Genomic DNA, 22,737 nt, shown 5'->3' with positions numbered 1-22,737 from the left:
CTCCCGCCATGCGGAAGTCCTCGTGAATTCCCACATCAATCTGGCCCTGGCCTAGCTTCTTGACTTGAAACCCTCCAGCTCTTCTTTCTCTATTTTTTTTAATTTAAATTTATTTTTTCAGTGTTCTAAGATTCATTGTTTATGCACCACACCCAGTGCTCCATGCAATACATGCCCTCCTTAATACCCACCACCAGGCTCACCCATCCCCCCGCTGCCCTCCCTTCCAAAACCCTGTCTGTTTCTCAGAGTCCACAGTCTCTCATGCTTCATCTCCCTCTCCAATTTCCCCCAATTCACTTTTCCTTTCCTTCTCCTAATGTCCTCCATGCTATTCCTTATGCTCCACAAGTTAAGTGAAACCATATGATAAATGACTCTTTCTGCTTGACTTATTTCACTCGGTATAATCTCCTCCAGTCCCGTCCATGTTGATACAAAAGTTGGGTATTCATCCTTTCTGATGGAGGCATAATACTCTATAGTATATGTGGACCATATCTCCTTTATCCATTCATCTATTGAAGGGCATCTTGTATCTTTCCACAGTTTGACGACTGTGGCCGTTGCTGCTATGAACATTGGGATACATATAGCCCTTCTTTTCACTACATCTGTATCTTCAGGGTAAAAATGGCTAACAAAGACATGAAAAAATGTTCATCATCATTAGCCATTAGGGAGATTCAAATCAAAACCACATGAGATACTACCTTACAACAGTTAGAATGGCCAAAATTAGCTCTTCTCTTTAAATTCACTTTTGACATAAAATCCCTTTTCATTCCCCAAGAATCAGGTCAACCAGCCTTTCCTCACTGTTATGTTCTGGAATATCCCACAGGCATGGAGGGCCTCAACACTTGATCAGAATCACCTGAAAAGATTTTTTAAACTATGGATGCTTGACCCTCACCCCACACCCAGTAAGTCAATCAAAAAATAATAATTTGTGTATGACTTAATCATATGAAATTTTAAAACTTAGAAAAGGAAACCAGAAATGAAAAATGATCCCTAGATATAACCACTAATATTGTATTTGGGGATAAAATCTCCTAGTAATTTTTCTTCGTTGCTGTTTTATCTAATCTCTACAATACTTATAATAATAGCATCACACTTTACTGCCAACACTTTTCATACAGAATCTCTCAACCACACTTACAGCTACAAAGCCCAGTAACTACAATGTCCTTTTGCTTCCATTTGTCCTATTTGTTCTCAGAGGCAACATCCGAGCCTTAGTAGATCTTAATTTCAACAAGGTTTTTAACTATGTTCCTTCAAATTTTGGACCTACTTATTTGCTTATCAAGTTCTATTGAGGGTCAAATGTACCAACCCTATAGAACTATAATTTTCTATATTTGTATTTTATTCCCTTAAAAAATACTAGATAATGTTTGAAAACTTTAAGATGTTTGAAAACTTTGTCAGATAAAAACTTGCAACAAACTGGGTATAAAGGGAACACACCTCAACACCGCGAGGCCACAGGTGACAATCCCGCAGCCAACATCATAGCCAACGGTGAAACGTTGAAAGCTCTAAGACCAGAAACAAGACAAGGGTGCTCACTCTCACCACTCCTATTCAGGGTAGCATTGGAAGTCCTACTCAGGGCAATCGTGCAATAAAAAGAAACAAAAGCCATCCAACTTGGAAAGGAAGAAGCAAAACTGTCTCTGTTTGCAGACGACATGATATTATATATAGAAAACCCCAAAGGACCCCACCAAAAAACTGTTATAACCAACAACTTTGTAGAGTTGCAAGACACAATATCGACATGCAAAAATAAGCTGTTTCTAAAACACCAACAACGAACTACTAGAAAGAGAAATGAAGACAGCAATCCCATTTAAGATGGCATCAGAAAGAATAAAATACTTAGGAATAAATAGAATCAAGGAGGTGATACCAGTTATCTGTTCTCTGAAAGCTGTAAGACACTGAAGAAAAAAAAACTGAGGATGAGACAAATAAGTGTAAATATATCCCGTGCTCATGGATTAGAAGAATTAATATTAAACTCTCATATACCCAAATCAATCTGCAGTTTTAATGCCATTCCTATCTAAATTCCAATGACCTTTTTCGGGAAAAAAAAAAAAAAAAAACAATCCTGAAGTGTGTATAGGACTGCAAAACTCCTAATAGGCAAAGAAATCTTGAGAAAGAAGAACGAAGTTGGAGGCATCACACTTTCTGATTTTAAACTACATTGCAAAGCTACAGTAATTAAACAGTATGGTACTGTCATAAAAACAGACACATAGAATGGACCAGATTAGAGAGCCTCAGGCTTATATACTTAATCAATTTACAACAAAGAAACCAAGAATATATAATGGGGAAAGGATAGTCTTTTTAACTGATGCTGGGAAAACTGGATATCCACATGCAGAACAATGTAACCAGACCTCTATCTTACATCATACGCAATAACCTACTCAAAATGGATTAAAGAGTTGAGCATAAGATCTGAAACCGTAAGACTTCTAGAAGAAAACAGAGATAAACACCTCAACACTGGTCTTGGTAACGATTTTTTGAATTTGACACCAAAAGCAAAGGCAACAACAGGAAAAATAAGTAAGCGGGAATACATCAAACTAACAAGCTTCTGCACAGCAAAGGAAACCATCAACAAAACAAAAAGGCAATTATTAAATGGGAGGAAATATTCGCAAATCACATATCTGATAAGAGGTTAATATCCAAAATACATAAAGAACTCACACAACTCAAAAGCAGGAAAACAAAACAAAACAAAAAAAAAAAAAACAACCAATCTGATTTAAAAAATAGGCTAAGGGACTGAGTAGACCTTTTTCCAAAAACACAGATGGACAACAGATACATAAAAAGATGCTCCGTATCACTAATCATCAGGTAAATGCAAATCAAAACCACAATGAGACATAACCTCACACTTGTTAGGCTGTCATCAAAGTGACAAAAGGTAACAAGTGTCAGAGAGGATATGAAGAAAAGGGAGTCCTTGAGCACTGTTGGCGGGTATTCCAGAACATAACAGTGAGGAAAGGCTGGTTGACCTGAATCTTGGGGAATGAAAAGGGATTTTATGTCAAAAGTGAATTTAAAGAGAAGAGCTAATTTTGGCCATTCTGTTGTAAGGTAGTATCTCAATGTGGTTTTGATTTGAATCTCCCTAATGGCTAATGATGATGAACATTTTTTCATGTCTTTGTTAACCATTTTTACCCTGAAGATACAGATGTAAGTGAAAACCACTACACACAGTGAAAACCACTATGCGGCCCCTGTGAGAAACAGTATGGACGTTCCTTGAAAAATTAAAATAGAACTACTGTATGATCCAGCAGTCCCACTTCCGGGTATATATCCAAAGGAAGTGAAATCATTATCTCAAAGAGATATCAGCACTCCCATGTGCATTTCAACATTATTCATAATAGCTAAGACATGGAAGTAGCCTAAGTCTCTGTCATCTTCCTTAGATGAATGGATAAAGATGTGACACACACACACACACACATATGAGATATATATATATCTCCCCCAATGAAATATTATTCAGTCATAATACAGAAGGAAACTCTGCCATTTGGGACAACATGGATAGAACTCGATGGCATTAAATTAAATAAGACAGAGGAAGACAAACAGAGTATGTTATCACTTATATGTGGACTCTTCTTTTAAAAAGTCAAACTCATAGAAAGAAAGAGTAGAAAAGTGGTTGCCTTAAGCTGGAGGGCAGAAAAGAACAGGAAGAGGTCGGTAAAGGGATATAAATTTTAGTTATAAGGGGCATAAGATCTGAGGATCTAATCCATGAGATGGTGACTTTAGTTGCTAACAGTGTATGGTATAACTGAAATTTGTTGACAGAACAGAAATGTTCTCACCAAAAAATAAAATAATATTTCTCAGACATACTAAAACACCCCAGAAGATATTAGATGATATTGACTCGGCTCTAGTCTCTTGGCACGTCTCCAATTCCCTCTGAGCTCTTAGAGACCGCCAGCCATGGTTTGTGTCACCCGTCTGTGAGTTCTCTTGAGTCCTGGGCATGTACGCTGTTTGGGCTTTCAAAGCCTACAGTAAATTCAATTGTTCAACAAAGAGTCCTTTGAATATTCCAGCAATTCCAAGTCTCCCTACTCTGGGGGACATCTGAGATTTTAATACAGCCAAATGTGATGGGCGCCTAATTTAGTAAACAGGATGTGTGACAAGTTGCAAAGTATCATTTTTAGTTCACAAACAAGATCATGACTATCAAGTAACATGGACAGTCTTGCATCACTCACCAACTGTCTCCAAAGGAAAAGGTAAAAGCTCCAGCAAAGTTTAAGGTCACACCAGCATCCGCGCAATACACAGACTTCCAAAATAGTCACTAAGTGGATAGATCAGCTCTACCACGTTTCTACTATAAAATACTGTATTGTTACATTACAACCACTACAGTCACAACTCTATAAGAATCTCTTGTTTGACAAGTTTAAGATGTATTTACGGGATTTGGGAAATAAGGAGCATCCAGGAAAGTCCAGGAATCAGCATCAGTGAACTCCTGCCTATGGTGACTTCTGTCACAATGGCTCCCGGGAGAATGTTCTTCACAAGCTACCCTTGCCTTTATTTTAATGGTTAAACAGATGTGTGCAAAGAAAGGAAATGTCTGTGTTTCCATATGATGTATATTTTTTTAAAAAAAAGTACTTTCAAAAGGAAAACAACTTTAATTGTTTATTTCTCCCTCCCTTCAGTGTTCAGGATGGATGGACTCTGGAGGACACTGTCTTAATCTGCTGTTCTAACAAAGTACCACAGACTGGGCAATTTTTAAACAACAGAATCCATTCCGCACAGGTCTGGAGCTGGAAGTCCAAGGTCAAGGGACCAACATGGTCCGGTTCTGGTGAGATACCTTTCCTGAGTGGTAGACCACTAGCTTCCAGTTATGTCCTCACTTGGTGGGAGTGGCAAGGGACCTCAGGTCTCTTCTATAATCACATCCCAAAGGCTCTACCTTCAAATACCACCATCTAAAGATTAGGTTTCAAAATACGAGCTTTGGGGGAGACACCAATATTCCGTCTACGGCAATGGTCCATGCAAATCCAGAATGGGACACAACATAAGTAAGACACCTTCTCTTCCTTGGTTCTCCAAACTAGGGGGAGGGACTTTTGGTAAGAGGAGTGAGGGAATCTTTAAATGCAGCAGGCAACTTTGCCTTTGGAGAACATTTTGGCAAAAAGTAATTTTATTATTATTATTATTATTATTATTATTATTTTGTATAGAAAAGCCTTTTGATCTGCAGGGACCACTTGTTTAAAAGTAGCCATCATTGGCTCCTAGAGAAAAGAAAGGCATGCTGTTAGAACACAGTCAAATCTAAATGGACTTTCACATTTGCACATTGGCTCCTTTGGCCGCTCAGGGTAGAAGAGGTGAGAGGACAGGGGTCAGAACCACTGCTCTGGAAGAAAGAGGTCCCCACTGGGTATATCCTGGAAGTTTGAAGTTGAGGGCAGAGTGTATAAGGATGGGGACAGGACCTCAACGACAAGTACAAGTCAAGTCCCTCTGACGTGGGGTCATGACTTCTGGGGAAAAGGGGAACTCCTTTCAAAGGACACGCTGTTCCACACTGTTTGGGAAGAGGCTGGCCTGGTAGGACCGGCATTGTAGTCATACTGTCCTCAGCTGCCATGTTTTGTCACGTTTCTCTGCAAACACAAAGATGTAGTTTTCTCTGTTATGCACATATTAACCGTGCTACCGCCATGACTCTGATTACTTTCCTTTGATGCTCAAGCTTGATTTCAGTTTCTCCCTAACAAGCCCTTACTTTTCCACTTCAGCATGAGCTATCCTCAGGGATCAAGAGACGATGGAGACTATTTCCTTAGTGTCGTTACTTCGAGAAGAACCAGATTGAAGGGATATGTTTTTGTTTACTCACTTCTCTTAAATAGCTGCTGTTTACAAGTGATACTGTCTGTAGCGCTTTCCGTACAGCTTATTTACCAAGAGAAGAGCATCTTTCTTTGCATGAAAGGGTACTACCTGCCTGACTGCATCAGCTGTTCAGGCCACATGTCCCAAAATTACACCAGAAAACACAACTGACAGTATGATAATCACAGTGTGGACTTAAAAAAAAAAAAAACAATAATAATATGTCAAACTCTAAACACGGTTGCAGAAGCTGCTTTTGGCTATCTTGATGAATTTACATACAGCCTATTTTAATCTTCTCTAGCCCACCAGCTCAAGTTTACCAAATGGAGCTCGTTTTATGGGGCACCTAAGGAAACAATTTCTTTTTTTTTCTTTTTTTGTTGCGTTCAGTTAGCCACTGTGTAGTATGTGTAGTACATGATTAGTTTCTGATGTAGTGCTCAGTGATCCATTAGTTAAGTGTTAACACCCAATGCTCATCACAGCACATGCTCTTCTCAATACCTATCACTCTGTTACCCCCTCCCCCCACCCTCCTCTCTTCTGAGACCCCCAGATTGTTTCTTGGGGTCCACAGTCTCTCATGGTTCATCTCCCTCTCTGATTTCTCCCCCTTTGGATTTCCCTCCCTTCCCCTATCAGGAAAAAATATCCACTGGAAAAAAGACAGTCTCTTCAACAAATGGTGTTGGGAAAACTGGACAGCTATGTGTAGAAGAATGAAACTGGACCATTCCCTTACACCACACACAAAGATAAACTCAAAATGGATGAGAGACCTCAATGGGAGATCGGAATCCATCAAAATCCTAGAGGAGAACACAGGCAATAACCTCTTGGACATCAGCCACAGCAACTTCTTTCAAGATACATCTCCAAAGGCAAGTGAAACAAAAGTGAAAATGAACCATTGGGACTTCATCAAGATAAAAAGCTTCTGCACAGCAAAAGAAACAGTTGACCAGGTTGAAGCAGCCCATGGAATGGGAGAAGATACTTGCAAATGACACGACCTAAGGAAGCAGTTTCTTTCCTTGTTGTCAGAAGACAGCAATACTGACCGCTTGCCCCCATTCAGTTCTCCTTCCCCTGGCTTCACGCTCTGGGTGCGTCCCTGTGGGATGGAAATGGCGTAGAGTCACTGGGGACACCGTGCGTGGATTCTTTGTATGCGGGCCGAGCTGGAGCAGCAGACCGCTTTATCAGGGCTCGTCCGAGCAGCGTGAACGTGCTGCTGAGGTCCGCAATGCTGGTCTTCCCTCTGAGTGCGGCGGACTCTGCTGCCCAGTGAAATCCAACATAAGGAGGGCCCTTTTCATGTCTCATACACGCCAATTTTCTTAGTCAAGGAGCAAAAGGACTCAGATGTAAAGCACACTAAGTGGTTAACAGAGCATTATTATGAGACACTGGATATTTCTATCGGGTGCATGAGAAACCAGAAAAATGAACAGCTTCACCAAACTTCAGGCTAATTTCTCCCTTATAGTGATTCTGTCTCCTTTTGGTGGCAGGGGGGAGACAAAAAAAAAAAAAACAACAACTTGTCAACATCCTGTGAAAGCAACTGTCAAATCAACCTCTCTTAAAACAAAAGTACTTACGCACTCCGAGAAACCGAATGCGTTATTTGGCTTCGCTCTTCTTTCAAAGCCCAGCAGTTTGCAACCAAACCTGTAATTCATAATCCATATAACACTTACCTATCACTATTTTTGTCCTACTAAAACATGAGTACAAAGCACTGGGGAGGGCTCCTGGGGAGTAGTTTGTTGCTTGTCATATCTCCAAATGTTAAGAGTCTTATGCAAAAACAATTGGGTCACACATTTTGTCAAATTTCAGAGGCAATATTCATGCATGTCTTAAAAACCCATTAAACACTTGCTGAGATGATCAGCACTGACCTAAACATTAGTAAAAAAGTGAGCGTCACCATTTGTCAAGAATGTAGGTTGTGGAGGGAAATTTGTTCATTTGTTTGAATGTTGAGCAAAGTCCCTCATCCCCGTGGGATCCCAGTCCTCTTGCCCTGACTCTCCACCCACACAGGGAAAGCCCACAATCTGACAACTGTGTGGGCTCCAGGAAACAGAAGGAACAGAGGACAGTCTAGGATGGAGGGATAACTGACTGAGCCTGAGCAGGAAAAAGAGCCTAAAGCAAGAACATAAGTGAAAACTCTTTTGTTGGCAAGTGGTGGAATTCAACTGGGTTTAACTGAAATAGAAACGTTATGGTTCACAGAACTGAAAAATCAAGGATTAAAACTCTATTTTCAAGAATGGCTGTGCCTGGACGCTCGAATGATATTTTTAAGACACATCCTCTCTCTCTCTCTCTCTTTCTCCCCCTCCCTCTGTTTCTCAACTCTGTCTCTGTCTCTCTCTTTCTAGCTCTGTCTCTTTCTCTCTTTCTTACACCATACTTCTCTGTTTTGGCTTCATGCTCTGGAGGACAAGACAACCCCTTACGGAAAGAGATGAGCACCAGCATCTCCACAAATACATTGCTACCAGCTCGGCAAATCCTGTCTTCCCAAAATGCTCCAACAAATGCTCTAGACTGAGTTCCACTGAACCTTGTTAAATTAAAGACCCATGTTTGAATCGATCGTTCTGGCCAGGGGTCCAGACTTGACAGACTTGAGTCAGCCCCATCTAAAACCAAAGAAAAACTGGGCTTCTGTGAGAAGAAAAGAGAGTAAAGACAGGCCAAACCACAGCTGACCACTGTTAAGAGAGAAGGGGGACTCACTACAGACTAAGTGGAAACAGGCCAAGGAGAAGTAAGAAACTCTGTGTGCTTCAGGTGTTAAACTGGAAGGAGGTGAGCCATGGAAAATAGACTTTCTGCTGCTTGACTTCTGACATCTTTGAGCTTGGGCTAGCCTCAACCCAGGCTGTGCTCCCAGCCCAGGGAGCTATTGTGAGCGATCGCTACAGAGCAACCGAGCCAGCACTTCCGGTCCTAGAACAGGTTGTGTCCCTTTCCCTGCCACAGTCACCAGCTTCCTTTTCCTGTCTACCCTTCCCTAAGATGATCTGGCCGCGCTCACAGCTCCTGATGCTCTGTTCATACCCCTGGGTCCCATAACCCACCCAGCAGAGAATGAGCATCAGATCCCGTTATCCCACCTTGGTTAAGAATGAGCTGCTAAATCAAGTCTGAATTCTTAAGTTCTTCAGAAGAACTCAGACAGAGTCTTCAAATTTGGGGTCCTGACCTATGGGTGGGTTATGAAGTCAATTTTGTAGCTAAAGATCCTTTTTCCCCCCCAAGTAATAATAGGATAAGTTTTGAATAAAATGAAATTATCACAGTGCGTCATTCACGGTAAAAAAAAAAAAAAAAAAAAAAAAAAAAGAATGAGCTGCTAAACAAAGGGTCACACGGCCTGAAACTAGAGACTCAGAGACACCAAAATAAAATGGCCGGACTCTGGGGTTCTAAAGGGAGGGGGTGATCCTACATCTTTGTATGCCTGTCCTGGAGAAATTATCAATCCCATTCCCTTTCACACTCCAAAGAGCTCTGGCAATTGATAGTTACCAGAGGGAAGATGGGTAGGGGGATGGGTGAAATGGGTGATGGGGATTACAGTACATTTATCATGGTGAAATAAGTAAATGAACAAAAATTTTAAAAGGATGAACTGGGGCGGGGGGAAAGAGTCCTGATTTGGATAATAAATTACTCAATCATCGCAGCTAGAAGATGCTGTAGTCTTAAGGGAGGTGGTCACGCTGTATCAAGTACAAGAGGAAAAGGCAGCTGAGAGAGATGATAACACAAAAAGGTGCAGATGGCAGAGCCCATGGCAGGAATACCTAGGCCCTCACTGTGCTCTGCTCCTTGGCCTTAATGGCCATGACACACTTTCTCACAGTAACTTCCCTTTTTGAACTGATTTTTAGGTAGCCTCAATAGAATAGAAATTCTCCCCACTTTCCAACAATGTTGGATTTTTTTCCCTCCTGATTCTTTACCAGTTCACCCAAGTTTACCAAGAGTTTTCTTGCTTTGGGTTTGGTTTAGCTTTGGGTTTTACTAACAGTTTTACATATTTTCACACTGTAGTCATTTCAAGGGTTTCCTTAAAAACTGCACCATACTCTTCTCTTTGAATTCCACAAAACCACCTAGTTATGTGAAGGTCAGAGAGACAGAAGTTCGTTGAGGCCAGAATGTACATTCTGGACCATTTAACATATATTCACAGAAGGGCTGATTTTTTAATATAGCAGCATGAGCCATTATTCAACGGGGTCCCCTGGCGCATGCACCTCCCAGCAAGCAAAGCAATGAGGGTGGACACCAAGCAAGGGGTAAAGTTTCATTTCTAATTTGATTAGATTTACACACTTAAAAATGATGTTTAGCAACTTCGATCAACATTTTTATGGATGCTGATGCCATACTCCCTACATTCCCCAAACAACTAATTCTGGGTAAGCATTAATATAACCCAACATAACATTTAAAAAAAAGAAACAGAAGCCTGTACTTCAAGAACATCATGTTCAGGCCATTTCATTTAGCCAAGTGAAAACTTAACCTAACAGGTAGACCAGAAAAAAAATCTCTCTGACTTCTCTTCATGTATTATCTGTAAATGAATGAGACAGAAACCCCCTGAACTTGGATAAGAACATCTGCCCCTGTTACAAGGCAAATGGAAGAAGGTACTTTGTACCTGGTAGACTTGAGCGTTCGAGTCACATAAAAATACGAATTCAGATGACAAAGAGAGTCCTTTGGTTTTGCAATACAACTTTCAAGATCTACCTCTCTGAAACGTGGATTTAACAATAATATGAGACAGTTGTGCTACCTTACAAGAAATTTATCTTGTCTTCATTTTCTTGGGGAGAGCAAAACGCACCTATTGTCGTTTTCTCAATGACACGAGTCCATAATTGGCTGAAAGCACGGACAGGCATATGTCTTCCTAGCTCAATCTCTGCTGTTCTGTTTTCTCCTTCACATTTTTATAGCTGGTCCCCTGGGTGCAAAATGACTGAGCACAGGCTAAATCCAGCCCTTAAGCATTTTTAAATTCGGCTATCATGTGTCTAAAAATCAGAAAAATTTCACGGGAAATGTGAGTTTCTGGTTAAAATTGTGCAGCAGGATATCCCTGGGTCTCTGTGGCTACAATCAGCACAAGGGAAGCAGCTTCTGCCCCCTTTTGAAGGTATAGGGGATCTCCTGTTCACCATGGCTCCCCCCATTCTCTGTTTGCAGCCAGCCTGCCTCTTACACTTCCACAACCTGCCTGGGCCCTGTTGGTGTTTGAGTCTGCACTCCTATGTCCCCCGGGATCAGCTACAAAACTAAATGGACAAGTCTGCAACTTAAAATATCAACTACTCCCCTTCTATTTCTAAGCAGCATGAAATCATAAAAGCTACAGAAACTGATAGTCAAACACACTTTATCATGCTATCTTTTCAACCAACTGTTAGTTTCATCTTGAGCTTGTGGTAGATGTTGTTGACCTTCTTGGCAATGACTTTGATATTCTGGGCAGATACTCATGAGAGCAGATTCAAACTCTCAGTGTAGAGTCTTTGATAAGCTCTAGTCATGGGTCACGATCATCCCCAAACAACTCACTTTCCCAGGAATATGGTGCTGCTGACTGCTGTCAGTGCGATTTCAGCTGTGAGGGTGAGTTTTTATTAGCTCATCCACCTCCCCAGCATTTCCCTATAGTTAGAGATGATCTAGGGACTTAAGAGTGTGACATCTACAGTTGGAGAGCAATTCCACCCAGAAAGGATGCCCAGAGCATGCACTGCATTATCATCTCCTAACAAACTGACCCAACCACCTATTTCTGTGATAAGCAACTAATGGGTTTAGCAATGGTTGAATGAATGTTCCTTGGTTGAGATCATCTGCACTTTGATCATATGGAATGCTATATAACATGTACCTAAAGCCAGTAGGATTAAATCCAGGAATACCAGTTATCAGTCAATGTTTTCATGGCTACCTGAAGCATTAACTGCACACCAGCTCTAGAGTGAGTGTTGAAGTTAGAACCCTTGGTACTCTCATATGAAGGATGTTCCACATATGATTAGGGACCCACCTGAAAATGTTTCTTTAGACCTAAGTGCCAAAAGAAGCCTTGCTTAATACAGCCTGCCCACCTGCCACTGCTCTGCCCCTTAAGGACATTGAGAATCTTGTAAATTGATAATGTTTCCTCTTTTGCTTGGGTGCCAGGATGCTCAGCCATAACCACAGGTCAGCAGTAGTACTCATGGATCCCATAATATGCAGATTGGTGTTTTAATTTCCTCTCAGCCTTAGTCTTCTATGCTTTCTATATTTTCCCTGATCTTGAAATTTTTATATTTTTATGTTATCCCATAAACGTGTATGGAAACACAATTTTGCAGTGGAAGAAACTGGGAGATGGATGCCTGGATGGATGGTGGACAGAAAGACTGATCTATTGATTCCATTGTCATTATATGAAGATTTAACAAGCTGGTGAAACCAATCTGCAACTTTCTGCCTCACTTTCCACACAATAACCCACCCTGCTCTGAACAGCAAATACAAGGACTTTGGAAGCAACAGTGTTGGTCCCATATGCTTAAAGCAGATGGGAGCCGCACTGTCTTCACAGTAGCATCTGCCCAGGAACCAAAGTGAAGAGGAGGAGGCTGGGGGAAAGAGCAGGAGGGGAGAGAAACACAAAAGAGCAATCAGGACTGGAGAAGAGAGATACTTCCTGCTACCAGTCTCAGCCATGGTTAAAAAGCAAGCTCATATTTACAAACTGCTCCATTTGATATTTTCATATTTATGGCATTATTTAATTCAATCCCTGCTGCCACGGGGTATTATGATCTCCACTGTGCAGATGAAGGAGAGATACAGACATAGTTTTCTCAGAGTCAAATTGGTGAGGCCAACATTTATTCCAATACCAGCATCTGCATTAGAGAGAGTGGGAAATTCAAAAACATAGGACATTCTCTCTCTCTTTTTTTAAGATTTTATTTATTTATCTGACAGAGAGAATGAGAGGGCAATAGCAGGGGGGACAAAGAGGAGAGAGAGGGAGAGGCAGACTCCCCGCCGAAGTAGGGAGCCCAATGTGGGGCTCAATCCCAGGACCATGGGATCATGACCTGACTGAAGGCAGATGCCTAACCATCTGAGCCACCCATGCGCCCCAAACACAGGACATTCTTAAGGGGCATGTTCTACTTTGGAAAAAAAAAAAGGAACACAGACAGAATTAAGATGTGCTATATTGAGGTAACATAAATAATAGAGAAATGACGTCAGCTATAGTCAGAGAGACAGGAAAATGATTTTTATTCCAAGCATCACAAAACCATGACAGCAATGGGTTCTATGTGTGTAAATGCAGAATTTCTTTCTTTGCAGATACTTCATTGAAGACTAGGTTATCCATTATTCTATGTTGGCAAAATTACACCAAAAATTTATTTAAAATACTCCAGCTGATCCCTCACTATCCCTATAAACCAAGCCACTATCAATGATACAGTGTATATGATGTATCAGCATAAAGCAACAAGAACACCATATTTAGAGGGATAGCAGCATCATAGCTGAATAAGACATCCCTTATTCCTACACCACGCCCCACCCCCGCAACCACCAACAACAATTTGGTATCCATCCATGGTCAAAAGTGTCTTTGTGGGAGCTGTGGAATTCAGCACTATACACACACACAAAAAAAAAAAAAACGAAGAAAAGTCTAACCCCGCCATGTGTCAGGTGCTAGATACACAGATCTTGATTCCAGCTGTGGACCCCATAGGGACCAATAAACTAGCTCTGGCACTTCTCAGCCATGGTCTGAGAGCCCCCAGAAAATAATATCTTAGATAATCACCCATGGATGAGAAAGTTTTGTGGAAATACAGGTTTTCAATGGATAAGTGCCAGCATATGTTAGAAGAAAAAAAAAGTGAATTTGGACACATTGGAGAGGGTAAGAAGAAAAGTCTGGCTTTACCCACATCACCTCTCTTTCAAGGAAGCACAGCTTAGGGCTGAGAGAGATCTTCTTGCCCATGATTTCTACCATGGGAGAAAGGGAGAATATGTAAGTTCCCAGCTTCCCCAGCTCTGAGGAGTGCTGCCAGAGATGTTCGTTTCTCCTCCATCCTGTCCAGAATACTGAATCATGAGAAGCATGACTGGGGATGGGAAAAGACTGGCAAAGCAGAAGACAGGACTCACAGAGGGCATTTAAGGGACAAGAATCCTACTAAATGTGTTGTGGACTTCATCAAAAAGCTCACTAACAAGCTGCTGGAGACACCTTGCCCACAGATCTGCACAGTTGGCCCACAGGCATCGCCAGCGCTCTGCACAACTCATTTATCCACACCTCCCCTCTGTGGCCAGCTCTCTCTGTGAGCTCCTGATGGTGGCAGTGAGAGCAAGCTTTGGCAGATGGCTAGTGAGCATGTATAGAAAGCTTAAAACTGTGGGCCAGGAAGAGACCGCCAACTTAAGCTTGAGCATCATCTTTGGGGAAACAAAGGGAAACTGTCAGCATTTGGCTGGGGAACTGCAAGATTGAAAGAAGGCATTAAGGCTGAAGAACTCTGCCACATGAGGGAGCAAGAAATATGAAGCAGGTGTATTCACAGGTCTGAGACAGTCTCAGATTCCTTAGCAGGGCGGATGGAAGGGATTTCACTTCCAGCTAATAAAGACTAGAGATGATACTACTTCAAATGTGAAGACAGTTTTGTAAATTTCAAGGAACATGAAAAATCAAGGCAACATGACATCACCAAAAGATCACAATAATCTGCTGGTAACCAGTTATAAAGACTGTGATTTACCCAGTAAATAATTCAAAATAGCTATTTTAAGGAAACTCAATAAACTATTAAAAAAACACCAGAAGTTTGTAAAAAAAAATTTTACAAAGAGATAGAAATCATAAAAGAGAATCAAATGGAAATTCTGAAGCTAAAGAATGTAATGAGAAAAAAAAAAAAAAAATGCAATGGAGAGTATCAACAGCAAACTGGATCAAACAAAAAAAAAGAATCTGTGAGTTAGAAGACAGACTTCGAAAATGTCCAGTCAAATGAAAACAAAGAAAAAAGAATACAAAAGAGTGAACAAGATAATATACAGAATGGAGGATAGTCACATAAATTTATATGTTTGATAATTAAAAAAACAAAGAATGAACAAAGCATATGCGATCTATGAGACACCGTAAAAAGAAACAATTTGCAAAGTGTTGGAGGTCAAGAAGGAAAAGAGAGGGAACTGGGGTCAGAAAGCCTCTTTAAGGAATAATGGGGGGAATTTCCCAAATCTCAAGAGAGACTGGTACCCATATGTACCAAACAAACTCAACTTGAAAAAAATCCTCCCCAGGGGTGCCCAGATGGCTCAGTTGGTTAAGCAGGTAACTCTTGATTTTGGCTTAGGTCATGATCTTAAGGTCAGGAGACTGAGCCCTGCACTAGGCTCTGCACTGGGTGTGGAGCCTTCTTAAGATTCTCTCTCCCTCTCCCTCCTATGTGACTTCCCCCAACTCATGTGTACACACATTCTCTCTCTCAAAAAAAAAAAAAAAAAATCCTTCTCCAAAACATTATAATAAAACTGTCAAAAATCAAAGACAGGGAATTTTAAAAACAGGAAGAGAAAAGAAGCTTGTAACTTGCAAGAGAACCCCAATTGTTGTATCAGCGGCTCTCTTAGCAGAAACCTTACAAGTCAGGAGAAAGTGGGATGATATATTTAAGGTGTTGAAAGAAAAAAATTACCAACCAAGAATACCCTAACTGCTTGACTTATTTCACTCAGCATAATCTCTTCCAGTCCTGTCCATGTTGCTACAAAAGTTGGGTATTCATCCTTTCTGAAGGAGGCATAATACTCCATAGTGTATATGGACCACATCTTCCTATCCATTCGTCCGTTGAAGGGCATTTTGGTTCTTTCCACAGTTTGGCGACCGTGGCTATTGCTGCTATAAACATTGGGGTACAGATGGCCCTTCTTTTCACTACATCTGTATCTCTGGGGTAAATACCCAGTAGTGCAATGGCAGGGTCATAGGGAAGCTCTATTTTTAATTTCTTGAGGAATCTCTACAGTGTTCTCCAAAGTGGCTGCACCAACTTGCATTCCCACCAACTGTGTAAGAGGGTTCCCCTTTCTCCACATCCTCTCCAACACATGTTGTTTCCTGTCTTGCTAAGCAGAGAGAGTCAATAATCATATGGTTTCACTTATTTGTGGAGCATAACAAATAGCACGGAGGACAAGGGGAGATAGAGAGGAGAAGGGAGTTGAGAGAAATTGGAAGGGGAGGTGAACCATGAGAGACTATGGACTCTGAAAAGCAATCTGAGGGTTTTGAAGGGGCGGGGGTTGGGAGGTTGAGGGATCCAGGTGGTGAGTATTGGAGAGGGCACGGATCGCATGGAGCACTGGGTGTGGTGCAAAAATAATGAATACTGTTATGCTGAAAAAATAAAAAATAAAAAATCAATAAAAATAAAACAAACAAAAAGAATACCCTAACTGGCAAAGTTATTCTTCAGAAATAGAGAAATACTATTCCAGACAGAGAAAAGCTGAGGAAATTCATCAACATTATTAGATCTGCCTTATAACAAATGCTGGAAGGATTTCTTAAAGATAAACTAAAAAGACACTAATTAGTACATGAAAACATATACACAACACAATAGTTCAGAAATACTGTGCTTCTGTAATATGGTGATGTGTTAACAACTTAACTCTAGTTTAAGTGTTAAAGGATAAGTGTATTTTTTTAAGGATAGGAGAATTACAAATAACTATAGCTTAATAATTTGTTAATGGATACACAATATAAAAATAGGTAAATTGAGACATCAAAACCAAAATATTGGGAGGTTAGAGGGTACAGTTTTTGTGCTACTGAAGTTGTTAATTTAAGATAGACCATTATCTTTATAAAATGTTTTATGTAAGCTTCATGGTAACCATAAAGCCAAAACCTGCAGTAGATTCATAAATGATAAAGAAAAGGGAATCAAAGTATACCACTACAAAAAAATCACTGATTTATGAAGGAAGACATCAAGAGAGGAAGAAAGGAAAAAGGGAATTATAAAACAGCCAGAAAATAGTTAATAAGATGGCACTAGTAAGTCCTTACCTATTAATAATTACTCCTTCAATAATTACCCTAAATGTAAGTGGATTAATTTTTTTAATGTTTCAATTTTTTATTTTAATTCTAGTTATTAACATATAGTATAATATTAGTTTCATAAACAGATTAATTTCTAATTAATTTTCAATTAAAACGCAGAGAATGGCTGGAGGGATGAGCATGTGCAGGTACACACACACACAAACACAAGACCCAAATACATGCTCATTACAAGAGACTCACTTCAGCTTTAAGGACACACACAGGCTCAGAGTGAAGCGACATAAAAAGGCATTCCATGCAAGTGGAAATCAAGAGAGCGGGATATCTGTAGTTATATCAGAAAAAGTAGACTTTAAGCCCAAAACTAAAAACAGACAAAGAAGGTCACTATATAATGATGAAGAGGTCAATTCACCAGGAAGATATCATAATCATAAATATATATACACTCAACATTGGAGCACCTAAATATGTTAAGCAAATACTAGCAGATCTGAGGGAAGAAACAGACAAAAATACAATGATGTTTGGGGGCTGTAACTTCCTACTCCAATACCCACCCAGACAATCAATAAGGAAACACTGGACTTAACCTATACTTCAGATCAAATGGACATAACAGACATCTACAGAACATCTTATCTAATAGCAGCAGAATATGCATGCTTTTCAAATACCTATGGAACATTCTCTGGGCCAGATCATCTGCTATGTTATAAAACAAGTCTTGGCATATTTAAGAAGTCTGAAATCATACCCAGTATCTTTTCTGGCCCCAACTGTAGGAAACTAGAAACCAGTAACAGGAGAAAAGATGGAAAATTCACAAATACATGGAAATTAAACAACACCCTCCTGAACAACCAATAGGTCAAAGAAGAAATAAAATATATTGAGACATATGAAAATGGAAATAAAACATACCAAAATCTATGGGATGTAGCAAAAGCAGTTCTAAGAGGGAAATTTTAACGTTAAATAACAACTTAAAGAAAAAAGAAAGATCTCAAAGAAACAACCTAACTTTATATCTCAAGGAAGACCAAAATAAGTCCAAAGTTGGAACAACAACAAAAAAAATAACAAAGATCTGAGCAGATATAAGTGAAATAGAGAAAAAAAAATACATCAATGGAACTAAGGGCTGGGTTTTTTTTTTTTAAACAACAACAACAACAAACAAAATAGGCAAAGCTTTAGCTAGATTAGCTTTAAACAATATGACCCAAGTAAGCATAATCAGAAATGAAAGAAGAGGAAGGAAAGAACCAACAAAACTAAAAGGACACCTTCAGAATGGGAGAAGATATTTGCAAATGACGTATCCAAATAAGGGTTCATGTCCAAAATCTATAAAGAGCTTATCAAACTCAATACCCAAAAAAACCAAATAATTCAGTTAGGAAATAGGCAGAAGAAATGAACAGACATTTTTCCGAAGGACACATACAGATGGCTAACAGACATATGAAAAGATGCTCAATATCATTCATCAGGGAAATGCAAATCAAAACCACAATGAGATACCACCTCACACCTGTCAGAATGGCTAAAATCAACAACAGAGGAAGCAACAGATATTGGCGAGGATGTAGAAAAAGGGGAACCCTCTTACACTGTTGGTGAGTGAGAATGCAAACTGATGCAGCTCCTCTAGAAAACAGAATGAAGATTCCTCAAAAAGTTAAAAATAGAGCTACCCTATGACCTAGCAGTTGCACTACTAGGTATTTACCCAAATGATACAAAAATATTGATTTAAAGAGACACATGCACCCTGATGTTTATAGCAGCATTATCGAGAATAGCCAAAATTATGCAAAGAGCCCAAATGTCCATCAACTGATGAGTGGATAAAGAAGAGGTGGTATGTATATGCAATGGAATATTACTCAACCATAAAAAAGAATGAAATCTTGCCATTTGCAATGATGTGGATGGAGCCAGAGTGCATTATGCTAAGCAAAATAAGTCAGAGAAAGAGAAAAACCATGTGATTTCACTGAGATTGGAACTGAAGAAATGAAACAAATGAACACAGGCAGGAAAAAGAGAGAGAAGCAAATGATAAAACAGACTCTTAACAATAGAGAACAAACTGAGAGTTGATGGAGTGAGATGGGCCAAATGGGTGATGAGTATCAAGGAAGGCTCTTGTGATGAGCACTGTTATATGTTATATGCAAGTAACGAATCACTTAATTCTACTCCCGAAACTAATATTACACTATGTGTTAACAAGAGTTTAAATAAAAACTTGAAACTTAAAAATTAATTAAAGAGGAGAGATTGCAACCAATACCACAGAAAAACAAAAGATTAAGAGACTACTATTAGCAATTTTACATGCTAACAAAATGGATAGTCTCGGAGAAATGTCTAAACACATACCAACTACCAAAACTGAATCATGAAGAATTAGAAAATCTGAAAAAGACCATTAATGACTAAGGAGACTGAATTAGTATTAAAAATTTTCCCAAAAAAGAAAAGCCCAGGACCAGATGGTTCCTCTAGTGAATGCAACCAAACTTTTAAAGAAGAATTAACACCAATCCGTCTCAAACTCTTCCAAAATGTTAAAGAAGAAGGAAAACCCCAAACTCATTTCACAAGGTTAGCCTTACCCTGACACCAAGGCCAGCTAAGGACACTACAAGAAAACTATAGTCTGTTATCTCTGATAAACATAGATGCAAAAATCTTCAACACAATATTACCAAAACAAAATTTAACAAACATTATGATGATATATCACTGGGACTCAAAGATATCTTGGCATGTGCAAAACAATAAATGTAATATACCATGTGAACAGAATGAAAATAAAAGTCAGATGGGTCATCTCAGCAGATGCAGAAAAAGCATTTAACAAAATACTACATCCTTTCATGGTGAAAGGTCTCAACAAATTGGGTCTAGAATAACCATATCTCAACTTAATGAAGATTATGTGTGTGTGTATATATATATATATATATATATATATATATATATATATATATATATAACAAGCCCAGAGATTACATCATACTCAAGGGTGAAAGTTTGAAAGTTTTCCTCTAAGATGAGTAACAAGATGTGATGTCCACTCTCACCACTCCTATTCAACATAGTACTGGCCGTCCTAGCCAGAGCAATTATGGGAGGAAAAGATCCAAACCAGAAAGGAAAAAGTAAAATGATGATATGACCTTACATAGAGAAAAATCCTAAAGACTTCATCAAAACACGGTTAGAATTAATGAACAAATTCAGTAAAGTTGCAGGGTAAAAAAATTAACCTATAGAAATCAGTTGCATTTTTACATATTAACAATGAAATATCTAAAAAAAAGAGGAAAAACCCATTTACATTAACATCAGAAATAATAAAATACTTTGGAATAAATTTAAACCAAGGAGGAAAAAGATATGTACACTAAAATCTGTAAGACTTTGATGAAAGAAACTGAAAAACAAATAAATGGGAATATATCCCATGTTCATGGTTCAGAACTATTATTGTTAAAATGTCCACACCACCCAAAGTCATCTACAGATTCAACGCAATCTGTATCAAATTCCAGTGGCAAAAATATATATATAAAATTCCAATGGCATTTTTCACAGAAATAGAACAAATCCTAAAATCTGTATGGAACCATAAAAGACTTCAGAGTAGCCAAAGCAATCCTGAGAAAGAACAAAGCTAGAGGCATCACAATTCCTTTTCATATATACTACAAAACTACAATAACCAAAACAGTATGGCATAAAAATAGACACAGAGACCAATGGAATAGAATTGAGAGCCAACAACAGACCCTCCCACATATGGTGAACTAATATTTGACAGGGGAGCCAAGAACACTCAACGGCTAAAGGATAATCTTCCCAGTGAATGGTGATGGGACAACTGAAAAACCACATGCAGAAAAATGCTACGGGGCCGCGACCTTACATCACGCACAAACATTAATCCCAAATGGTTTATAGGCTTATAAGGACTGAAACGATAAAATTCCTGAAAGAAAACTCCTTGATAAGGGCCTTAGCAATGATTTTTTTGGATATGACATGAAAAACATAGGCAACAAAAGTAAAAGTAAGCAGGTGGGATTATATAAAAAATCTTCTGCATAGAAAAAGAGACCATAACAAAATGAAAAGGAAGCCTGCAGAAGGGAAGACAATACTTGCAAATCACAGATCTGATAAGGGGTGAATAACCAAAATACTTAAAAAAAACTTCACACAACTCAACAGCCAAAAAAAAAAAAAAGAAGAAGAAGAAGAAGAAGAAGAAGAAGAAAGAAAAAAAGAAAAAAGAAATAATCCAATGGGGGAAAAATGAGCAGAGGACGTAAATTGACATTTTTCCAAACAAGGCATACAAATGGTCAACAGGTACATGAAATGATGCTTGACACCACTAATCCGGAAAATGTCAATCAAAACTATAATGAGAGATATCACCTTATAGCTCTTAGAATAGCTATTATGAAAAAGATAGGAGATAACAAGTGTTGGCGAGGACGTACACTCTTAGTGAAAATGAAATGGGTGTAGCCATTATGGAAAACAGTACAGAAGCACCTCAAAAAGTTAAAAACAGATTAAAATTAAAAATGTGATCCAGCAAGCCCACTTCTAAGTATATATCCAAAGGAAGTTAAATCACTATCTTGAAGAGTCATCTGCACTCCACGGTCATCGCAGCATTATTCAGAGTAGCGAAGACATGGAAACAACCTAACTGTCCGCAGGTGAATGAATACAGAAAAGGTGGCATATGTGTTCAACGGCCTTGCATTCAGTGTGAGAGGGAAGGAAATCCTGCTTTTGCGACACCAGGCAAAGAACTTGAGGACATTATGCTATGGGAAATATGCCAAACACAGAAAGACAAGTAACCGATAACATCACTTAGATGTGGAATCTAAAAATACTAAACTCACAGAAACAGAGAGTAGCAGTGATGGCTGCCAGGGTCTGGGGGTGCAGGGAATGGAGAGAGGTCGATAAAAGGTACAAACTTCTGGTCCTAGCATGATTACATGCTAGGGATCTGGTGCACAGCGAGGTGTGTCCAGGTAAAAACACAGTATTACGTACTTGAAATTGCGAAGAGAGCACACCTTGATTGTTCTCCCCATGATGAACAAACGGTATTTGAGGTGACGGAGGTGTTCATTAACCCCGCCGAGGTCATCGTTTTTGCAATATGCAAGTGCATCAAATCAATACTGTATGCCTTCAACTTACAGAGTTATATGCCAATTATGTCTCAGCAATGCTGGGAAAAGAACCCAAAGTAATAAAAAACAAAGGAAACAAACAAACAAGAAGATCAAGTTTATAAAATACTGTACTTTTCTTTCCTTTCTTGTCTACACACAGGTACACACACAGTACACACACACACACACACACACACACAGGCCTCAAATCCCCAGTGGTACAGTGTAGACGTCTACATGGCAGATGCCAGGGGCTCAGACTCAAACTAACCCATCTGGCCTCCAATCCTGGCTCTTCTATTTGCTAGCTGTGTGACAATGGACAGATGACTTCAAGATGTGCCCCCCATTTTG

General features: G+C 39.4%; 1 protein-coding gene across 1 annotated transcript in view; it reads right to left on the bottom strand.

The window, feature by feature from the left end:
* LOC111153520 (histone-arginine methyltransferase CARM1-like) overlaps positions 1 to 22,737 on the bottom strand; it is a 179,471-nt gene that overhangs the window by 116,058 nt on the left and 40,676 nt on the right. The window lies entirely within an intron of this gene.

The sequence above is a fragment of the Enhydra lutris genome, unplaced genomic scaffold, assembly GCF_002288905.1.
Source record: "Enhydra lutris kenyoni isolate GAN:26980312 unplaced genomic scaffold, ASM228890v2 scaffoldscaffold33, whole genome shotgun sequence".
Classification (NCBI taxonomy): Eukaryota; Metazoa; Chordata; class Mammalia; order Carnivora; family Mustelidae; genus Enhydra; species Enhydra lutris.
The sequence above is the reverse complement of the archived record's forward strand: the minus strand, read 5'-3'. Positions and strand labels throughout refer to the sequence as shown.